Genomic DNA, 22215 nt, shown 5'->3' with positions numbered 1-22215 from the left:
GTAGCGTTTACATTTCTCAGGGATTACAATGTATTTCCAGATAAACACTGGCGAGGAAAGGTATGACTGGTGCAGTTAATCCATCGATAATAACGTGTTTAAGTGACTGTTACTTGTTGTGGAATATGAATTAGAAAAATTAGAGTTTAACATCCCGTCGACAATGAAGTCATTATAGACGTAACATACGCTCGGATAAAAAAAGGATACTGAAGGACATCTATTGTGTCCTTTCCAAAGAAACTGTTTCAGCATTTACCAGAATTGACTTACGGGAAACCTAAATCTGTATGGTCGGACAATAATTTGAAGCCATCTCTTCCCAAATAGGAATGCTGTGCCTTAGCTATTGCGCCACATTGTCGAGACGATTAGTATGTGCAGAGAATCCATGAATATACATGTCCATTGTTTCAGCCAAAAAGAGCTCTTCAGCAAGTATGGTACTTTTGGTACAAGGATTGTCTTCAGAATTTCAATAATCGAGTTTCACCACCTGCGTGAGCATCCGCTGATGATGTACACTATGTGATCAAAAGTATCCTGACACCGGGCTGAAAATGACTTACAAGTTCGTGGCACCCTCCATCGGTAATGCTGGAATTCAATATGGTGTTGGCGCACCCTTAACCTTGATGACAGCCGCCACTCTCGTTGGCATACGTTCAATCAGGTGCTGGAAAGTTTGTTGGTGGTGAATGGCAGCCTATTCTTCACGGAGTGCTGCACTTAGGACAGGTATCGATGTCGGTCAGTGAGGCCTGGCACGAAGTCGGCGTTCCAAAACATCCCAAAGGTGTTCTGTACGATTCAGGTCAGGATTCTGTGCAGCCAGTCCATTACAGGGATGTTACTGAATTGTAACCACTCCGCCACAGGCCGTGAATTATGAACAGATGCTCGATCGTGTTGAAAGATGCAATCGCCATACCCGAATTGTGCTTCAACAGTGGGAAGCAAGAAGGTGCTTAAAACATCAATGTACGGCAGTGCTGCGATAGTGCCACGCAAAACAACAATGGGTGCAAACCCATTCCATGAAAAACACGACCACACCATAACACCACCGCCTTCGAATTTTACTGTTGGCACTACACAAGCAGGCAGATAACGTTCACGGAGCATTCGCCATAACCACACCCTGCCATCGAATCGCCACACTGTGTATCGTGATTCGTCAATCCACACAACGTTTTCCCACTGTTCAACCGTCCAATATTTACGCTCCTTACACCAAGCATTTACTGGAATGATGTATGGTTTATGAGCAGCCGCTCGGCAATGAAATCCAAGTTTTCTCACCTCCCGCCTAACTGTCATAGTACTTACAGTGAATCCTGATTTAGTTTGGAATTCTTGTGTGATGGTCTGGATAGATGTCTGACTAACACATTACGACCCTCTTCAACTGTCGGCATCTCTCGCAGTCAACAGACGAGGTCGGCCTGTACGCTTTTGTACTATACGTGTCCCTTCACGTTTCCCCCTCTCTATCAAATCGGAAACAGTGGACCTAGGGATTTTTAGGAGTGTAGAAATCTCGCGTACAGACGTATGACACAAGTGACACCCCCAGTCACCTGACCACGTTCGAAGTCCGTGAGTTCCGCGGAGCGCACCTTTCTTCTCTCTCGCGATGTCTAATAACTACTGAGGTCGCTGATATGAAGTACTTGTCAGTAGGCGGCAGCACAATGCACCTAATATAAAAAACGTATGTTTTTGGGGGTGTCCGGATACTTTTGATCACATAGTGTATGTACATTTATACGCAGTGTTAGTACTTCTGTATGTGGAACAGCGATACGCATTAAAAATTCTTCCCGTGTATGTTGAGTTCTATTCTACGTGGACATGAATTCATTTTGTTCAGCTAAGCACTAAGAAGAAATGTGTGAACAGGGAACTACTCTCTTCTCATTAAATCGGCTGAAATCGGGTGTGAACATGCTTGTATTCAGAAGATTTGGAAACCGCATACGGTATTCTTCGTAAGTAGCAGGAGTGTTTCCACTATGGAATCTGTCAAATACCACGTTCGTATGTACAGCATTTGTCAATTATTTGCAGCATTGTTTTGAATAGTTTTACAACAGACAGCAAGCCTGAAACTGCCATGTCGTTTGACTCAGTAATAAGGGACGTGATGCAAAGTCGTTTGTTCCAGACTTGCACGTGCATCTGAAACGTACGCAAAAACATTAAGAAAAAAATGCAAATACAACAATTTTCTTGAATGTCTACCATTCCTTCTGAAACACCACGTTCAGTCTACAACACGTGACCCACAGCGCCTCACCTGCCAAGATTTCTGGTGACACAAGAGCGTGTCTACTAGTAGTCCTTGTATCCTGGTAATTAGTTGCGCTCTCCCAAAACTACGGTTCGGTAGTTCTGGTACACTACGTAAATGACGTAGTAAACGGTATGATTACCGGTAATACTCGTAGCACTGGTAGGGAAAGAAATGTAAATGAATGTTTAAGGGAGAAACTGGTAGTCAACGACTTCACTTAATTTTTTTGTTTGTTTGATTGTTTGTTTTGCACATAGTTAGAACCACACATCCTGGACTTTTAGTACATTGTGGATTTCATAAACTTATTGAATATAAATTGCATTTTGTAAGTAATAAAATTAATTGGATGCGTAACTTCTGTGCTTTTATGTAACCAGAGAAATCACTTCTGGTGCAAGTCCGGTTTAGATGCATAAACATTGTAATTACCGTTGTTATTTTGTACTCACTAGAACGTTCTTCATTATGATCAAAGACAGGAATTTCCTGTTATTATTGATAAATGAGAAAGTTGTTTATGAATAACAGAAACGTGTTTTATGTAAGTTCGAAGAAGTATTGAAGTGATGTTTGATATACGACGGTTGCCCAGAAAGTAATGCATCTAAGGCGATGCAGTCATGGACTGTGCGGCTGGTCCCGGCGGGGGTTCGAGTCCTCCCTCGGGCATGGGTATGTGTGTGTGTGTGTTTTTGTCCTTCGGATAATTTAAGTTGTGTGTAAGCTCAGGGACTGATGTCCTCAGCAATTAAGTCCCATACGATTTCACACACATATTTGATCATTTTTTGAAAGTAATGCACCGCCTTTTTTTTCTTCGAGAATTCTTTATTGAACACAATGAGAATTGCACACATGAAAGAATCTTGTTTTACCCACACACCCTATTTCTCCACGTAATCTCCATCCCGTTCTATGGCCTTCCTCCAGCGCGAAACAAGGGAGTGTCTGCCCTGTCGGTACCAATTGTCCTGGTGGCTCATCCAGTGATTCACTGTCTTCAAAATGTCTTTCACGAATGGCATCCTTTAAGTGGAAGTCCGAGGGGGCTAGATGAGGGCCGTAGGGTGGATGGGGTACCACTGTCCAACCGTGTTTTGCGATGTGTTCAGCAGTCCTCACACTGCGTTATCGTGTTGTAACAAAACATCTCCTGGGTTACTGACGCGCCGAAGTCGCCGCAAGCGCGTCTCTTTGCTGATTGAGAGATGCAACGCCAAGTGCTGAGTCGTAATGCGTCTGCATTACTTTCTGGGCAACCCTCGTATTTTTGTTGTGTGTTTTTTTCTTTATTTTACCTTTTTGTTGTGAAAACTACATTTTCTAGCGCTACATGATAAATCTGTACTTCATTGCAACATCTCCCTGTTTCACTTTACAAATCAACGATTTCCGAATAAAACCTGAATTAGGCATTGAGAATTCCAATTTTACTATAAATACTGATTACGTTTAAGTAACAGACAATAGCGTAACCATTTAGAAAAGCAAGGTCCCTAACTTACCCGGCCATTGATATATTCTCACTCAGTTTCTAGACGGTTCACCGCTTCCGGTCTTAAGGGGAGTCTAGTAAGACACTGTTCTAATACGTAAAGAAAGCTATCGGAATGAGGTAACGTCCGGGGAGGAAGGAAACTGATGTTTCACTGCCCGTCGACAACGAGATCATTAGAGATGGAGCACAAGATCGGATTAGGGAAGGATTGGGAAGGAAATATGTCGCGAACTTTCAAAGGAACTATCTAGGCATTTGCCTGAAGCGATCTGGGGAAATCACGGGATAACCTTAATCAGGAGAGCCGGACTGGAGTTTTAACCGTCGTCGTCCTGAATGCGAGTCCTGTGTGATAACCACGGCGCCACCTTGCTCGGTAGGTTAAGTCCGACAGATATGCAACGCACCTAACGTACAAGTAACGCGCAGTTTCAACACGTTTGCACGCAACTATGAGACCGCCCGCCCGGTTGGCCGTGCAGCCTAACGCTCTGCTTTCCGGGCGGGAAGGAGCGCCGGTCCCCGGCACGAATTGTGTCGAGGTCCGAAGAACCGGCCAGTCTGTGGATGGTTTTTAGGCGGTTTTCCATCTGCCTCGGCGAATGCGGGCTAGTTCCCCTTATTCCGCCTCAGTTACACTATACCGGCGATTGCAGGGCAAACAAGTTCTCCACGTACGCGTTCATCACCATTACTCTACCACGCAAACATAGGGGTTACACTCGTCTGGTGTGAGACGTTCCCTGGGGGGTCTACCGGGGGCCGAACCGCACAATAACCCTGGGTTCGCTGTGGGACGGCGGAGGGCTGAATTGGACTGCGGTAGTCGTGGGGTTGTGGACCACTGCGACTGCGGCGGGGACGGAGCCTCTCCGTCGTTTCTAGGTCCCCGGTTAACATAACTATGAGACCAATTTTCAACATTCAACACTAGCCTCTTTCCCCTTTCATTTCGTATTTCTGTGATATTTCAAAGAAGATAATACTATGAGAAGGAAATAAGTATTTGCATTACGTCAGGTCCAGAAGTAAAAATCTATAGCTTTAACTCAACGAAACTGATAACGTATAATATCAAATAAGATGTTGTTTACATGTCACTCTCATCAGTTCTATTCAAACTATTCACTTTTTTAAAAAAAGGAGCCAAAATGATTTTATAAAATTATATTTGCAATTATATAAAACCTAGAAGTTATTGTTTAGTTTAATAGTACATACACACTCCTGGAAATTGAAATAAGAACACCGTGAATTCATTGTCCCAGGAAGGGGAAACTTTATTGACACATTCCTGGGGTCAGATACATCACATGATCACACTGACAGAACCACAGGCACATAGACACAGGCAACAGAGCATGCACAATGTCGGCACTAGTACAGTGTATATCCACCTTTCGCAGCAATGCAGGCTGCTATTCTCCCATGGAGACGATCGTAGAGATGCTGGATGTAGTCCTGTGGAACGGCTTGCCATGCCATTTCCACCTGGCGCCTCAGTTGGACCAACGTTCATGCTGGACGTGCACACCGCGTGAGACGACGCTTCATCCAGTCCCAAACATGCTCAATGGGGGACAGATCCGGAGATCTTGCTGGCCAGGGTAGTTGACTTACACCTTCTACAGCACGTTGGGTGGCACGGGATACATGCGGACGTGCATTGTCCTGTTGGAACAGCAAGTTCCCTTGCCGGTCTAGGAATGGTAGAACGATGGGTTCGAGGACGGTTTGGATGTACCGTGCACGATTCAGTGTCCCCTCGACAATCACCAGAGCTGTACGGCCAGTGTAGGAGATCGCTCCTCACACCATGATGCCGGGTGTTGGCCCTGTGTGCATCGGTCGTATGCAGTCCTGATTGTGGCGCTCACCTGCACGGCGCCAAACACGCATACGACCATCATTGGCACTAAGGCAGAAGCGACTCTCATCGCTGAAGACGACACGACTCCATTCGTCCCTCCATTCACGCCTGTCGCGACACCACTGGAGGCGGGCTGCACGATGTTGGGGCGTGAGCGGAAGACGGCCTAACGGTGTGCGGGACCGTAGCCCAGCTTCATGGAGACGGTTGCGAATGGTCCTCGCCGATACCCCAGGAGCAACAGTGTCCCTAATTTGCTGGGAAGTGGCGGTGCGGTCCCCTACGGCACTGCGTAGGATCCTACGGTCTTGGCGTGCATCCGTGCGTCGCTGCGGTCCGGTCCCAGGTCGACGGGCACGTGCACCCTCCGCCCACCACTGGCGACAACATCGATGTACTGTGGAGACCTCACGCCCCACGTGTTGAGCAATTCGGCGGTACGTCCACCCGGCCTCCCGCATGCCCACTGTACGCCCTCGCTCAAAGTCCGTCAACTGCACATACGGTTCACGTGCACGCTGTCGCGGCATGCTACCAGTGTTAAAGACTGCGATGGAGCTCCGTATGCCACGGCAAACTGGCTGACACTGACGGCGGCGGTGCACAAATGCTGCGCAGCTAGCGCCATTCGACGGCCAACACCGCGGTTCCTGGTGTGTCCGCTGTGCCGTGCGTGTGATCTTTGCTTGTACAGCCCTCTCGCAGTGTCCGGAGCAAGTATGGTGGGTCTGACACACCGGTGTCAATGTGTTCTTTTTTCCATTTCCAGGAGTGTATTATATTTTTCTAGACTGTATCGGTTGAATGTGAGGAGTCATTGTGGTCTCGGTACAAGCACCACCTGGAAGACACTAACAGAAGCTGAAGTTTGGGAACCAGTAATTTATCACGCAACTCCTGCTGCAGTAACGATATGATAAATTATCTCGAGTAGCCAACTGTTTATTTCTCAGACTAGTGACGTGCTGCAAAGATTGAAATGGCTCTGAGCACTATGGGACTTAACATCTGAGGTCATCAGTCCCCTAGAACTTAGAACTACTTAAACCTAACTAACCTAAGGACATCACACACATCCATGCCCGAGGCAGGATTCGAACCTGCGACCGTAGCAGTCGCACGGTTCCGGCCTGAAGCGCCTAGAACCGCTCGGCCACCGCGGCCGGCGATGCTCGTTCCTGTGACAACTTTGTCGCAAGTTTCATTTGGAAGACCACCATTTGCCAGTACGTTGCGTGGTTTGTGGGCAGCCGTTCGAACACGAAATCGAAGTTTCTTCTTCTCGTGGTTCACGTTCGTTATGCTAAGAATGGATACTATCATTGTGGGATTAATTTCTGGAGGTCAAAATGAAGAGCACTGATTTAACAGACGTCCGCTTTTGAGCACTTGGCTCCCTCTAGACATTAATTCTGTAGGCAGCCTGTTTACTTTTTAGGATGCTCACATTCCACCTCACTACTGACCCACCTCCGTAGTCGAGGTCGCCACTGCTCGCTCATGAGATAACGCTGGACTCTGGTGCATCCTGCAGGAACGCTCATTATTATTTATTCGTAAAGGGGTGAGATGATGCGGCGTACGACTCATCACCATACTGCGCCGATTTCCTGGGCCAAATCGCAAATGGTGTTAGTGTGGTAACCAGTTTCAGTCGTAGACAGACCATCCTCAGACTAGTGAAGCCTCTATTGGTAACGCATGGAGTTTATGCGCAGAGACATTACCTTCCATTCTCTGTGTTCGAGCGGGAAGAAGGATGGAAGGTTTGGAATTTAGCGACTCATCGACGTTGGTTTAACCAGAGGCAGCATACTATCAGTGTGGACAAACGATAACGGAGTGAGTCTGCCGAGGTCTTTATCAAACAACCCATTACTCGACTCGTGTGAAAATGTAAAAAATCTAAATCAGAATGACTGGATGAAAATGTTAATTTCTCCTCATCCAAATATGTGTCCAGTGTACCAAGATTTGCTCCGTATCACTCGGTATGTGAAGAATGGTAGAATGCGCGTCACGTCGTAGTAGTAGTAGTAGGAGTAAAACCTGCACTCGATACAACCTTCTTCGCTGAAACAGTTGCATGGACCCTATAAGCCACTCCGACAGTGTCAGCTGTCGGATGGTTATAACTGAAGTGCAGCTATTCACAGAGGTCCTGTATGGGCTGTAATTATCGTAGAGCAGCGAACCTTGGTAGATATGCTAATGCGTCAATGTACCACCGATTTACTCTCGGAAAAATTAGTTCCAATTTTGGCCACCAGGTGCAAATCTGGCACTGTGAAAACAAGAAAGTCCTACATAAATGTTTCCATATCTAATGGATTAGGAAAGGGAGTGGGCAGAAGAGGTCAAACAAGTGAGGAAGGCATAACGGGATATTATTAACAGCTACTTGCACAATTTGTTCAATATGAGCACCAGGGATGTCGACGAGGTGCTGTACTGCACCAGATTTGCATCTGGTGGCCAAAGTTGGAACTATTTTTTTTTCACCGTAATTCGGTTCCCCATTAACGCATTGGAATATCTACCAAGTTACACTGCCATACGATAATCAAATCTCACACTGGATTTCGGTGAGTAGCTGCATTTTAATTATAACCACTCGATAAAAACGGAGTGACCAACATGAGATAATAAACTCACTACCACACGTCAAGGCGCTGATACAGCTGTAGTCTGGGGGGCTGACATCACCGGTCGTGATTAGATACATCGGAGGCACACGTTCAAGCTGACGCTGGTATTCCGTGGGCTCGACAGCACGTCTCAGTCCGGTCCCTCGCCCAGTCTCCTTGCGACTGCGAACGCTATCCGTGGTGGGTGTCTATAGTGTGGCAGATTTTCGACGGCAACCTGCAGGCGTCCTTGCGCCGCACGCCGGCCGCCACGCCGGAAGCACGCGTTTACGCTCTTCCTTCCTCCCTGTAATTACCAGCCGTCACTCGACAATGCCGCAGCGTTGCACAATTTCGGCATCACAATACGAGCATTTTCCCTTTCACAGTTCCAACTGTTTGTGCTGAATCTGCGCCTGTCGACCATTATATGGCTTGCGCCATTGTGCCAGCAGCAGGGCTAAAATAATGGCTGCAGCAGAACATGAACGAACCCTATGGCTGAAGCGGAGTTCATTGAAAACATTCCTATAAAATTAGACCTTTATTTGAATGCGCCACAAATATGAATGACAGACTAGGATCGACGCGTACTAAGGATAGGACTTAGGATTGCGAGAAGTACCAAAAACGAATTATAATACTAATATTAAAAAGCCACAGGCAACAATCTGAAACAAGGATGTTCATGCTAACTTTTTTGGGTGTTAAGAAATCAAGTAGTAACCTTTGGTATGGAGACTGGATATCAGCAGTATGTTGTAACGAACTGGTTAAGACACCTTTTCAATTATCTTCGACATTTACATTGAAAGTATAATAGAGCTTGCGGGTCTTTGTTATACATTGCTATACAGATTGGTCCATTGATAGTGACCAGGCCAAATATCTCACGAAATGAGCGTCAAATAAAAAACTACAAAGAACGAAACTTGAAGGGGGAAACCAGATTCCGCTATGGCTGGCCCGCTAGATGACGCTGCCATAGGTCAAAAGGATATCAGCTGCGTTTTTTTTTAAATAGGAACCCCCCTTTATATTACATATTCGTAAAGTAAGTAAAGTAATATGCATGTTTTAGTTCGACCACTTTTTTCGCTTTGTGATAGATGGCACTGTAATAGTCACAAACGTATAAGTACGTGGAATCACGTAACATTCCGCCAGTGCAGACGGTATTTGCTTCGTGGTACAATACCCGTGTTCAAATGGACCGTTTACCAATTCTGAAAAAGGTCGATATCGTGTTGATGTATGGCTATTGTGATCAAAATGCCAACGAATAGCGAAATTCTGCATGACCCACTGAAGTGTCGGAACGTCGATGCTGTCGATGACCTCCTGAATGGCTGTTTTCAGCTCAGCAATGGTTTTGGGGTTATTGCTGTACATCTTGTCTTTAATATGTATAGGCCCACAAAAAGGAGTCGCGTGGGTCCAGATCCGGAGAACATGGCGGCATATCGAAGCCCATACCAGTGGCCTCTGGGTACCCCAGAGCCAGAATGCGGCCCCCCAAAGTGCTCCTCCAGGAAATCGAACAATCTCCATCTGCGATGGGGTCGAGCTCCATCTTGCATGAACCACATGCTGTCGAAATCAGGGTCACTCTGGATAATGGGTATGAAATGATCTTCCAAAACCTTCGCCGGCCGCGGTGGTCTCACGGTTCTAGGCTAGCAGTCTGGAACCGTGCGACTGCTACGGTCGCAGGTTCGAATCCTGCCTCGTGCATGGATGTGTGTGATGTCCTTAGGTTAGTTAGGTTTAAGTAGCTCTAAGTTCTAGGGGACTGATGACCACAGCAGTTGAGTCCTATAGCGCTCAGAGCCATTTGAACCATCCAAAACCTTCACGTATCGTTCGGCAGTCACCGTGCCATCAAGGAATATCACACCGGTTATTGGCTCTGAGCACTATGGGACTTAACTGCTGAGGTCATCAGTGCTCTAGAACTTAGAACTACTTAAAGCTAACTAACCTAAGGACATCACACACATCCATGCCCGAGGCAGGATTCGAACCTGCGACAGTAGCGGTCGCGCGGTTCCAGACTCTAGCGCCTAAACCGCTCGGCCACTCCTCCCGGCCAACGCGTCTAATCGCCATCAATTTATTGCCGTATCGGTGAAGAAAGCCAAACAGTTGATCCCACATGTTACCACGATAACATCTTTCAAACTTAATGCAACCAGAGCGATCCTTTTGCATTCTTCTATCGATGCTTGCAGGATGTTAACTCTCTTGTTAGTCCCGACACACTCGTGAACGTAGCTTGAGAAGGTAAGACCTTGTTAATCAGTGAAGTCTCATTTCCGACGGTCGTGCACATGTTCTCCCCAGCAGAGTTCGTGTCTGGTAGTCTCCTTATTCATTATGACAGTAAACAATCAGGTCCATCGTCTAGGTTGATCTGACGGACAAACTTTCACCGCTTGTTTCTAGCACGTGGTCGGTTTTGTGTGTTAGTGTCATATGCTCGTACACATAACACTGTGGCCATATGATCTCAAACTTATTTCGTACACCACGAGAGGCTCTTACCACGAAAACCTTTTTTTTTTACATGCGAATACTTGCTGTGTACGTATTTGTGAAAATGAGATGGTGAATTGCAAATGTCGAAGAACAACCACCGTTAAACCAAGACCAAGCAGACCACGGACAGGGACCGTCGAGCATTGAGGGGAGTATTCGTAAAAAATCGCATGAAAACAACGGAAGGAAACGCTTGAGTTGCACGGTGCTACCAGCAGTACAGTTAGCACAATAACTGCGCGAAGGCAGTTAAAAAGAATGTGCTGCAATGGTCGAGCAGCTCCTCCTAAGCCACACGTTTTTGTAGCCAGTTCTAAACAATGCTTGAGGTCGTGTAAACAGCGAAGCCATCAGACAGTGATTGACAGCTAACGAGTGACAAGGAACCATGAATCGCGCTACACATCTACAGCTACACTGTGTGAACCACTGAAGTGCATGGCAGACGGTACGTCGCTCTATACCAGGCCTTTTCCCGTTCCATTCACGTATGGAGCGCGGAAAAATGATTATTTAAATGCCTCTGTGCGTGCTCTAATTAATCTGATCTTGTCCTCACTAACCATATGGGAGCGGTACTCCGGAGGTTGTAGTTCGCATATTCCTAGAGTCATCATTTAAAGGCGGTTCTTGAAACTTTGTAAGTCGGCTTTCTAGGAATAGTTTACGTCTATCTTCAAGATTCTGACAGTTCAGGTCTTTGAACGTCTCTGTGACACTCTCCTGCGGGTCAAGCAAATCTGTGACCATTCGTGCTGCTCTTCTCTGTATACGTATCTCCAGTTAGTCCTCTTTGGTACCTGTCCCAGACACTCGAGCAATACTGTAAGATGGACCGCACGAGTGATTAGTGAGCAATCTTCTTTGTAGACTAATTGCATTTCCCAAGTATTCTATCAAAAACCAAAGTCCGCTACATACTTTACCCACGAATGAGACTATGTAATCGTTCCATTTCATGTCCCTACTAAGTGTTACACCCAGGTATTTGTACGAGTTTACATATTCCAGCTGTGACTCACTCATTTTACACTCCTGGAAATGGAAAACAGAACACATTGACACCGGTGTGTCAGACACACCATACTTGCTCCGGACACTGCGAGAGGGCTGTACAAGCAATGATCACTCGCACTGCACAGCGGACACACCAGGAACCGCGGTGTTGCCCGTCGAATGGCGCTAGCTGCGCAGCATTTGTGCACCGCCGCCGTCAGTGTCAGCCAGTTTTCCGTCACATACGGAGCTCCATCGCAGTCTTTAACACTGGTAGCATGCCGCGACAGCATGGACGTGAAACGTATGTGCAGTTGACGGACTTTGAGTGAGGGCGTATAGTGGGCATGCGGGAGGCCTGGTGGACGTACCGCCGAATTGCTCAACACGTGGGTCGTGATGTCTCCACAGTACATCGATGTTCTCGCCAGTGGTCGGCGGAAGGTGCACGTGCCCATCGACCTGGGACCGGACCGCAGGGACGCACGGATGCACGCCAAGACCGTAGGATCCTACGCAGTGCCGTAGGGGACCGAACCGGCACTTCCCAGCAAATTAGGGACACTGTTGCTCCTGGGGTATCGGCGAGGACCATTCGCAACCGTCTCCATGAAGCTGGGCTACGGTCCCGCACACCGTTAGGCCGTCTTCCGCTCACACCCCAACATCGTGCAGCCCGCCTCCAGTGGTGTCGCGGCAGGCGTGAATGGAGGGACGAATGGAGACGTGTCGTCTTCAGCGATGAGAGTCGTTTCTGCCTTGGTGCCAATGATGGTCATATGCGTGTTTGGCCCCGTGCAGGTGAGCGCCACAATCAGGACTGCATATGACCGAGGCACACAGGGCCAACACCCGGCATCATGGTGTGGGGAGCGATCTACTACACTGGCGGTACACCTCTGGTGATCGTCGAGGGGACACTGAATAGTGCACGGTACATCCAAACCGTCATCGACCCCATCGTTCTACCATTCCTAGACCGGCAAAGGAACTTGCTGTTCCAACAGGACAATGCACGTCCGCATGTATCCCGTGCCACCCAATGTGCTCTAGAAGGTGTAAGTCAACTACCCTGGCCAGCAAGATCTCCGGATCTGTCCCCCATTGAGCATGTTTGGGACTGGATGAAGCGTCGTGTCACGCGGTCTGCACGTCCAGCACGAACGCTGGTCCAACTGAGGCGCCAGGTGGAAATGGCATGGCAAGCCGTTCCACAGGACTACATCCAGCATCTCTACGATCGTCTCCATGGGAGAACAGCAGCCTGCATTGCTGCGAAAGGTGGATATACACTGTATTAGTGCCGACATTGTGCATGCTCTGTTGCCTGTGTCTATGTGCCTGTGGTTCTATCAGTGTGATCATGTGATGTATCTGACCCCAGGAATGTGTCAATAAAGTTTCCCCTTCCTGGGACAATGAATTCACGGTGTTCTTATTTCAGTTTCCAGGAGTGTATAATCACAGGATACTGGTTGGAAAGTGTACATGTGAAGAAGGTAGACACAAAACTTAACGACACAATGCGGTGCATTACTGGTTCCATCAAATCAACCCCATGCCACTGGTTACCTGTACTGTGTCACATCCCTCCACCTCACTTAAGGCGGAATCATGCTCTACTGAGAGAGGCCAAGAAAATCTCTGTATCACCTTCTCCACCACTGCACCAGGAATTCTGTCATCCGCCACAGCAACGATTGCGATCAAGAAGACCAGCAAGTGTTACTGCACGACAACTCATCGCGGATGGTTTTGATCTAAATGAAAGCTAGAAGCACGAATTGTCAACAAAAACATTGGAAACAAGAGCCCATCACCTTGATCCCACAAAGAAGCGAAAAGGTTTTGACCTACCGAGGAAACTTTAATGCCTCCTCAACAGGTTAAGGACTGGACATGGAAGCTACAAATGGGGCTGGATCAGTTCACCAACGTGTGAATGTAATCAAGAAGAGCAGACAATTGAACATTTAGTCCAACGCTGTCCACTTCATTCATACCCTGAAATTCCCGATGACTTGTTCACTCTCACACCCAGCTTAATTAACTGGTTGAAAAACACAGACTTTAAGGTTTAATCTTGTCTAATATCGTATGTATATTGTATAAAATCATTTGCCTTATATCGACTGTATATTGTATAAAATCACCATACGATTAAAATAAATTAAATAAATAAACTGTATTTATCGTTTTGTGAAATGCACAATTTTACATTAACATTTAAAGCAAGTTGTCAATCCTTCCACTACTTTGAAATCTTATCAAGGCCTGACTAAATATTTGTGCAGCTTCGATTAGACCGTACTTCACTGTGTAAGAGGCGACCAAAAAGTTTACGTTCGAAGGCCGAACAGTCTACAATCCAATCAGGGAAAAACACCGTGAGCATCGAGGCAATTATCCTACCGAGGCACCAGGTTGCAGATACCCGTTTGGTGAAAGACCGTGTCCTGCTGTGTCATAAAGTCCATAACTGCCTGCTGCACAGCCTCGTCCTACAGGAATCATCGATCATTCAAGGCCTTTTTTAAAGTACCGAAGGCCCGATAATCACACGGGGAGATATCGGGACTGCAGCGCGGTTGCTCGAGCGTCTCAAACTTGTGTTGGCGTAACGTCTACATTACGACATTTGCGATACGAGGACGTGCGTCATCATGAAGCAGCAACACCTCTTGTCGCACCATTTCACAATAGTGGTTTTCGACAAATATATTGCTTTATACACATTTTCCGTTCTCCGATGGATGTTTGCCGATGTTTGTCATACGCCAGCTAAGAAAAGAATAACTGCACGTTGGTCCTGTTTGGACGCATTTGGTAATAATGTCGCAGTAGTTCACGTTTGTGCATTTACCACACGCACGTCTTTTTTTTGTATATTTGTGGTTAATTCCTGTGGGACCAAACTGCTGAGGTCATCAGTCCCTAGTTTGTATTGTATTGTAACCGGGGACCTAGAAACGACGAAGAGGTTCCGTCCCCGCCGCAGTCGCAGTGGTCCACAACCCCACGACGACTACCGCAGTCAACTTCACCCCTCCGCCGCCCCACACCGAACCCTGGGTTATTGTGCGGTTCGGCCCCTGGTGGACCCCCCAGGGAACGTCTCACACCAGACGAGTGTAACCCCTATGTTTGCGTGGTAGAGTAATGGTGATGAACGCGTACGTGGAGAACTTGTTTGCCCTGCAATCGCCGGTATAGTGTAACTGAGGCGGAATAAGGGGAACTAGCCCGCATTCGCCGAGGCAGATGGAAAACCGCCTAAAAACCATCCACAGACTGGCCGTTTCATCGGACCTCGACACAAATCCGCTGGGTGGATTCGTGCCTGGGACCAGGCGCTCCTTCCCGCCCGGAAAGAAGTGCGTTAGACCGCACGGCCAACCGGGCGAGCTCCCTAGGCTTACTCACTACTTAATCTGACTTAAACTAAATTACGCGAAGGACAACACGCACATTCGTACCCGAGGGAGGACTTGAACCTCCGATGGGGGGAGCCGCGCGAACCGTGTCAAGGCAGACGCACGTCGGAAATACACGAATGCCACATTCATCCTTTGCTTATGTGTCGGTTCTTAGATACCCAAATCGGAGTAGCGCTGCTGCGCATAAAGACTGCAGCTACGCCCTCAATCGGAAACATTTTGATCTCCATTATAAATAACTGCATCATCTGGGAAAATTTGAGGTTATTATTAATATTGTCCTCAAGGTAGAATACAACATAACCAGCAAGGGACCCAACACGCTTGCCCTGAGGTATACTCGAAGTTACTTATAGATCTGTCGATGACTCTCCATTAAAGATAACATGCTAAGTCGTCCATACCAGAAAATACTGTATTCAGTCACAAATTTCGCCTGATACCCAGTACGATCGTACTTTCGATAATAAGCGCAGGTGTTGCACTGAATCAACTTCTCTTCTGAAACCGTGAATCTGCCCGACTTCGTTGTTTAACGGCTTTCAGGATGTCATATGAGAAAAATGAAAGGTGGGTTCAAAATGGTTCAAATGGCTCTGAGCACTATGGGACTTAACATCTGAGGTCATCAGTCCCCTAGAACTTAGAACTACTTAAACCTAACTAACCTAAGGACATCACACACATCCATGACCGAGGCAGATTAGAACCTGCGACCGTAGCAGTCACGCGGTTCCGGACATAAGCGCCTAGAACCGCTCGGCCACCGTGGCCGGTTGAAAGGTGGGTTTTACATGATGTTCACAGTGCGGCAATCCGATGGAAGGGTTTGGGTTTGCCGAATGTCTGGAGAACGCTATCTGCCATTATGTGCAGCGGCAATAGCGAATTACGAAGGACGTGATGTTAGGGTACGGAAGTGATTTTTGTACTTCGTCTGTGGTGCCCTTACTGCGCTCAAGAAAACGGTAAATGCGGAAGCATACGACATTTTATATAATTGTGTAGTGAGTACAGCAGAGGAACAGTTGGGAGACGATCGCTGTATCAGTATGAAAATGCACCCTTTCAAAAAAGCATGTGTGAGACAATGGTAGCCAGGCGGGAAAGCCGTGGGGTCTGGGGCACCATGCCACTGTTCGCCTGGCTGCCCCGTTGGAGGTTCGAGTCCTCCCTCGGGCATGTGTGTTGTCCATACGTGCTAAAGCTGCCGTATAGGATGACTAAGATTCAATTCCCTGCCGCGCGGGGTAGCCGTGCGCTCTGGGGCGAATTGCCGCGGTTCGCGCTGCTTCCCCCATTGGAGGTTCCAGTCCTCCCTTGGACTTGGGTGTGTGTGTGTTGTCCTTAGTGTAAGTTAGTTTAAGTTAGATTAAGTACCGTGTAGGCCTAGGGACCGATGACCGCAGCAGTTTGGTCCCATAGGAACTAACCACAAAAGGCAATGATATGTAGACAAAAACATTGCAAAACTCCAGAGATCGATCTTTGTTGGTCCTACGATTTCCTCAAGCAGTTAATGTGACGTTTATCTTTCGCAATAAATTTTACACGCAGAAAGAAACGAAGTTGCGCCTAGTTCTTTTAGCGTGTTCAGTTGCAGGTATCAACTCTCCTCCCTCCCCTCCCCTGCCGGTCCGCAACCCACTTCCCCATACCCGGCTGGATGAACCAATCACCACGTTGGAATAAGGCACGGACATATCCGTATCACCTCCAGCAGGACCGTGGTTATTAAGAACTCCGGTGTTAAAATCGACAGTTGTAGTTTTCACGTATAGCCACGCAAGCAGTGTAGGAGCTGGTCGTCACGGACAGTGAACTGCGGAGAGGCTGATAATGCGGTTCTCAGCAGGAGGCGGCGGAGCGTCGCTGTGAGAGCGCGGCCGCTGCTCCCACGGCCGGCGCTGCGTGTCCGCGGCTTCCGCCGGCCGACGCACTTCCTCCACAAAACAGCCCTACAGCTTTCCTGCCCTCTTACTAACTCTGCGCCGTAAGTTTATTCTCTGTTACATGTCTATTTTATCACTGTCGTCGTGGTCACACATTTCCCGGCCAGATCGGGGTAAAATGCAAGAAATACACTACTGGCCATTAAAATTACTACACCACGATGACGACGTGCTACAGTTGCGAAATTTAACCGACAAGATGCTGTGAGATGCAAATTATTAGCTTTTCAGAGCATTCCCACAAGGTTGGCACCGGTGGCGACAACTACAACGTGCTGAAATGAGGAAAGTTTCCAACCGATTTCTCATACACTAACAGCAGTTGACCGGCGTTGCCTGGTCAAACGTTGTTGCGATGCCTCGAAAAGGAGGAGACATGCCTACCACCGCGTTTCCACCTTTGATACAAGTCGGATTGTAGCCTATCGCGACTGCTGGTTATAGTATCGCGACATTGCTGCTCGCGTTGGTCGAGATCAAATGACTGTTATGGAATCGGTGGGTTCAGGATGGTAATACGGAACGCCGTGCTGGATCCCAACGTCCTCGTATCACTAGCAGTGGAGATGACAGACATCTTATCCGCATGGCTGCAACGGATCGTGCAGCCACGTCTCGATCCCTGAGTCAACAGTAGGGACGTTTGCAAGACAACAACAATCTGCACGAACAGTTCGACGACGTTTGCAGCAACATGGACTACCAGCTCCGAGACCATGGCTGCGGTTACCCTTGACGCTGCATCACAGACAGGACTGCCGCACGGGAATAGCCGAGCGGTCTCAGGCGGTGCAGTCATGGACTGTGCGGCTGGTCCCGGCCGATGTTCGAGTCCTCCCTCGGGCATGGGTATGTGTGTTTGTCCTTAGGATAATTTAGGTTAAGTAGTGTGTAAGGTCAGGGACTGATGACCTTAGCAGTTAAGTCCCATACAGATTTCACACACATTTTTGGACAGACAGGAGTGCCTGCGATAGTGTACTCAACGACGAACGTGGGTACACAAATGGCAAAATGTTATTTTTTCGGATGAATCCAGGTTCTTTTTACAGCATCATGATGGTCGCATTCGTGCGCGGTGAACGCACATTGGAAGTGTGTAATCGTCATCGCTACACTGGCGTATCACCCGGCGTGATGGTACGGGGTGCCATTGGTTAAACGTCTCGGACACGTCTTGTTCGCATTGACGGCACTTTGAAGAGTAGACGTTACATTTCAGATGTGTTACGACCCGTGGCTCTACCCTTCATTCGATCCCTGCGAAATCCTACATTTCAGCAGGATAATGCACGACCGCCTGATTCAGGTCCTGTACGGGCCTTTCTGGATACAGAAAATGTTCGACTGCTGCCCTGGCCAGCACAGTCTCCAGATCTCTCACCAATTGAAAATGTCTGGTCAATGGTGGCCGAGCAACTTGCTTGTCACAATACGCCAGTCATTACTCTTGATGAACTGTGGTATCGTGATGAAGCTGCATGGGCCGCTGTACCTGTACACGCCATCCAACCTCTGTTTGACGCAATGCCCAGGCGTATCCAGGCCGTTATTACGGCCAGAGGTGGTTGTTCTGGGTACTGATTTCTCAGGATCTATGCACCCAAATTGCCTGAAAATGTAATCACATGTCAGTTCTAGTATAATATATTTTTCCAATGAATACCCGTTTATCGTGTGCATTTCTTCTTGGTGTAGCTATTTTAATGGCCAGCAGTGTACCATTTTGCCCGCCATTTGTAGATTTTGACAAAGCTTTTGACTCGAATTCAACAAAGTCTAGATTGCAGTATAGGGCGTTCATCCGGCATATGTTAGGACACTGACCAAATGGGGAAACTCGACGAAACAAATACACGCAATTCTATTTGGTTGCACTCGCGCTACACGCTTAAATCTCCGCTGGACAGTACTGTAGCTGTCAGCTAGAGGAACCAAAACAAAACAGCGCAGCCGCCTAAAAAATCGAGTATTGGGCCGTAAATTGTTTTCAGCACCAGCGGAAATGATGCACCTGTCTCAGAGAAATCTAGAGTACTTCTTCATTCGTCTCGATGCACATGTGATATCTGCAACATTTTCCTTGCTGCTGAAAACAATTTACCGTGCGATACTCCACTTTATCGTCCGCCTCCGCAGCTGAATGGTTAGCGCTGCTGATTATCACGCGGAGAGTCCGAGTATGTTCCCCGGTAGGGTCAGAGATATTTCCTTGGTGGAGGGAGTGGACGCGGTGCACTCAGCCCCGTGATGCCAATTGAGGAACTTCTTGACACAGTAGTAGTGGCTCCAGGTGACGAACTGACAAGAACCGGGAGAGCGGTGTTCTGAACCCACACCTCTCCGTACCGTATCCAATGACGTCATTCGCGGAGGATGAGGAGGCGGTCGGTCGGTCCCGAGGGCCCGTTAGGGTCTGTGGACGGAATTTACGTTTACGATCCTCCACTTTATAAATAGTAGGTTGCACCATCTTTCATTTTGTTTTTTTATTCCGGTACGATTACTGGGGCACGTTAAGGGTTTCGAAGTCGCCGAAGTGGTGTTCAGTGTAAAGAACGTGCAAAAAGACGGATGAACATCACATCTGCAGGACTCTCAGCCAATCATTCCATACGAATGTACTTTACTTCAAACGAATTTCAACAACTAATGGAAGAAATTGCTGTAGCGAGTTTCATATAGGCATAAAAATCAATTGTAATTGGAATAAAATGAGGCATACCCAACATATCCACAAGAAAATTGTAGGAATTAACAATAAAGTTATGGCGTAAATTTTCTGTTTTGCGAATGGTGAAGGCAACAACTGGACAGACCGTAAAAGAAACAAGGAGAAACAAGGAGAAAAAAAATGCTTGAGATGTTTTTGCTATAGTTTCCATAACCAAACTGTTGAGCCCGATAAAAAAAGCCTGCAATAAGTGTGCACGATTACCACTTTTTACCGATGATAGTGGGAAATATATTTTTAATACGATATAACCATTCAACATATGAGCGGTTCTAGGCGCTTCAGTCCTAAACCACGAGGCTGCTACGGTCGCAGGTTTGAATCCTGCCTCGAACGTGGATGTGTGTGATGTCCTCTGGTTTAATTAGTTCTAAGTCTGGGGGACTGATGACCTACGATGTTAAGTCCCATAGTGCCTAGAGCCATTTGAACCAACTTAGGAGGATTACTCAGCAGGCAATGAAGACGTGCATGTTTGAAGTTACAGAGATAGAGCAAAACAAATCATTTAGGGAGCAGTCTGCTGTGGAAAACTTAAGCGTGACTGTAACGAAAATGAAATGGAGGAAGGCGATTTTTATAGTTAGGAGAATGTGTGATAGCTGCAACATGGGAGTTGTTTGCTGGATTCCCATTAAAGTTTACACCAAGAAGACTACCTAATGGAAGGTGTATACATGATAGAAAACGTACAAAAGCAATATTGATGTGTTTAATTTAAGACCGTAATGCATGGAGAGGTCTAGAGGCTTTCATCAAGCAACGGATGCCGAATTACTGGTGACGACGACGACGACGACGACGACGACGACGACGACGACTCAATAGAGATGCCCAAAGTCTATCACAATAATTTTCTAAAATCGGCCAGAAATTCTTAAATACCGTGCTGCTTTTTTTTTTTTCAAAAAAATGTTATTGACTTCTAGTGGAGACCAGTAAACCTCCATCCCCGATTCTTTAACACGTTCACGCCGGCGTCTACCGGCGATGGCTCTCGCTTAATACTCCCACCTGGCGGTATCACCAATGGCTCACGCTCGACTCTACCAATTATGCTACCAGCAGTACACTACCGTATGCTGTATGGTGCATTAGCGATCACCCAGGCGCAACGAACAGCAGTGAATACGATACTGTGCGACTCTTCAATTAGAGAGCTTTCTGAACAAATGACATATCACATAATTCGTGATTAATTTAGTGTAACACTATGTTATGTGATATGTCGTTGTTTTTCAAAATGAAGGGCGTATGAATACGACCACCGCCACACGGCGAGAAACAATATTAACGGCGTTGTCAGATGAGGGAGACACGCGGTGCCCTACAGATAGCAACAAAATTCTCAGCGCCGGCGCGAACGTGTTCAAGAAACTAACACCAATATCTTCCGAATTACGTGTCGTAATCTTTCAGGTACATTCAGTGGATATGTGTGGATACTGTCCGCACTGGCATCTTCTGTACTAATGTTCATAAGTCTATAAATGCACAAATATGAGCCGAAGCTCTGACTGCGGCTGCTTAAAAAGACTAGTCGCAAGTACTGAGACCATGTCAATTCCGCGTCCTCTGGTAGCGGACGTTGAAAAGTGTCTCCCGTGAGCGGAGCGCGGCGTGCAGGTGGCGTCGATACCGCAATGGGAACGTCTGCCTCACATGTTCACTTATATCTCCACAGACACTTTTTGTTTTACTACCATGACGGAATACTGTTTTATTAAAACCACTATTCCACTATCTGGTGGAAAGATACTCTTCACCAATGCAAGACGATCCACGTGAGAAGTGTGTTGGAGATAATAGTTCTCTCTCGAAGTGAATGGTACGAATCTGGTCGAGAGCTATAGCCGATCTTCAAGTATTGGACGCACTTTATTTAAGGTGGGACGTACGTAAAATTGGTCAAAACTGTTGATTGTTTTCCCCACCATTTAGTTCTGTAGCATATTAGAAATTATGCCTACAATTTTTAGAGTTTAATCCGCACTGAAAATGATGTAAAATTCATCTTGTTTCAACCAATGTATAGTGTTACATCCCCTTTTATACACGAATCTGTCCTTGTCCGCCATGTTTTATTATTGCCTGAGGTCAGAGAAGCATTTGAAGAGTATAGAAGGCAGTGAGGCAGTTCACGATGAGTTATCTTACCTTGCCGCTAGCTACACTGAAGAGCCAAAGAAGCAGGTACATCTGCTTAATATCGTGTAGGTCCCCCACGAGCACGCAGAAGTGCCGCAAATCGACGAAGCATGGAC

At 47.1% G+C, this 22215-nt stretch overlaps 1 long non-coding RNA gene across 1 annotated transcript in view; it reads right to left on the bottom strand.

Moving 5' to 3' along the window:
• The window catches only part of LOC126299034 (uncharacterized), a 261272-nt gene that overhangs the window by 156866 nt on the left and 82191 nt on the right, over positions 1 to 22215 (bottom strand). The window lies entirely within an intron of this gene.

Source organism: Schistocerca gregaria, chromosome X (genome assembly GCF_023897955.1).
Source record: "Schistocerca gregaria isolate iqSchGreg1 chromosome X, iqSchGreg1.2, whole genome shotgun sequence".
NCBI classification, from domain to species: domain Eukaryota; kingdom Metazoa; phylum Arthropoda; class Insecta; order Orthoptera; family Acrididae; genus Schistocerca; species Schistocerca gregaria.
Note: the sequence above shows the minus strand (reverse complement) of the source record. Positions and strands in the feature narration are given on the sequence as shown.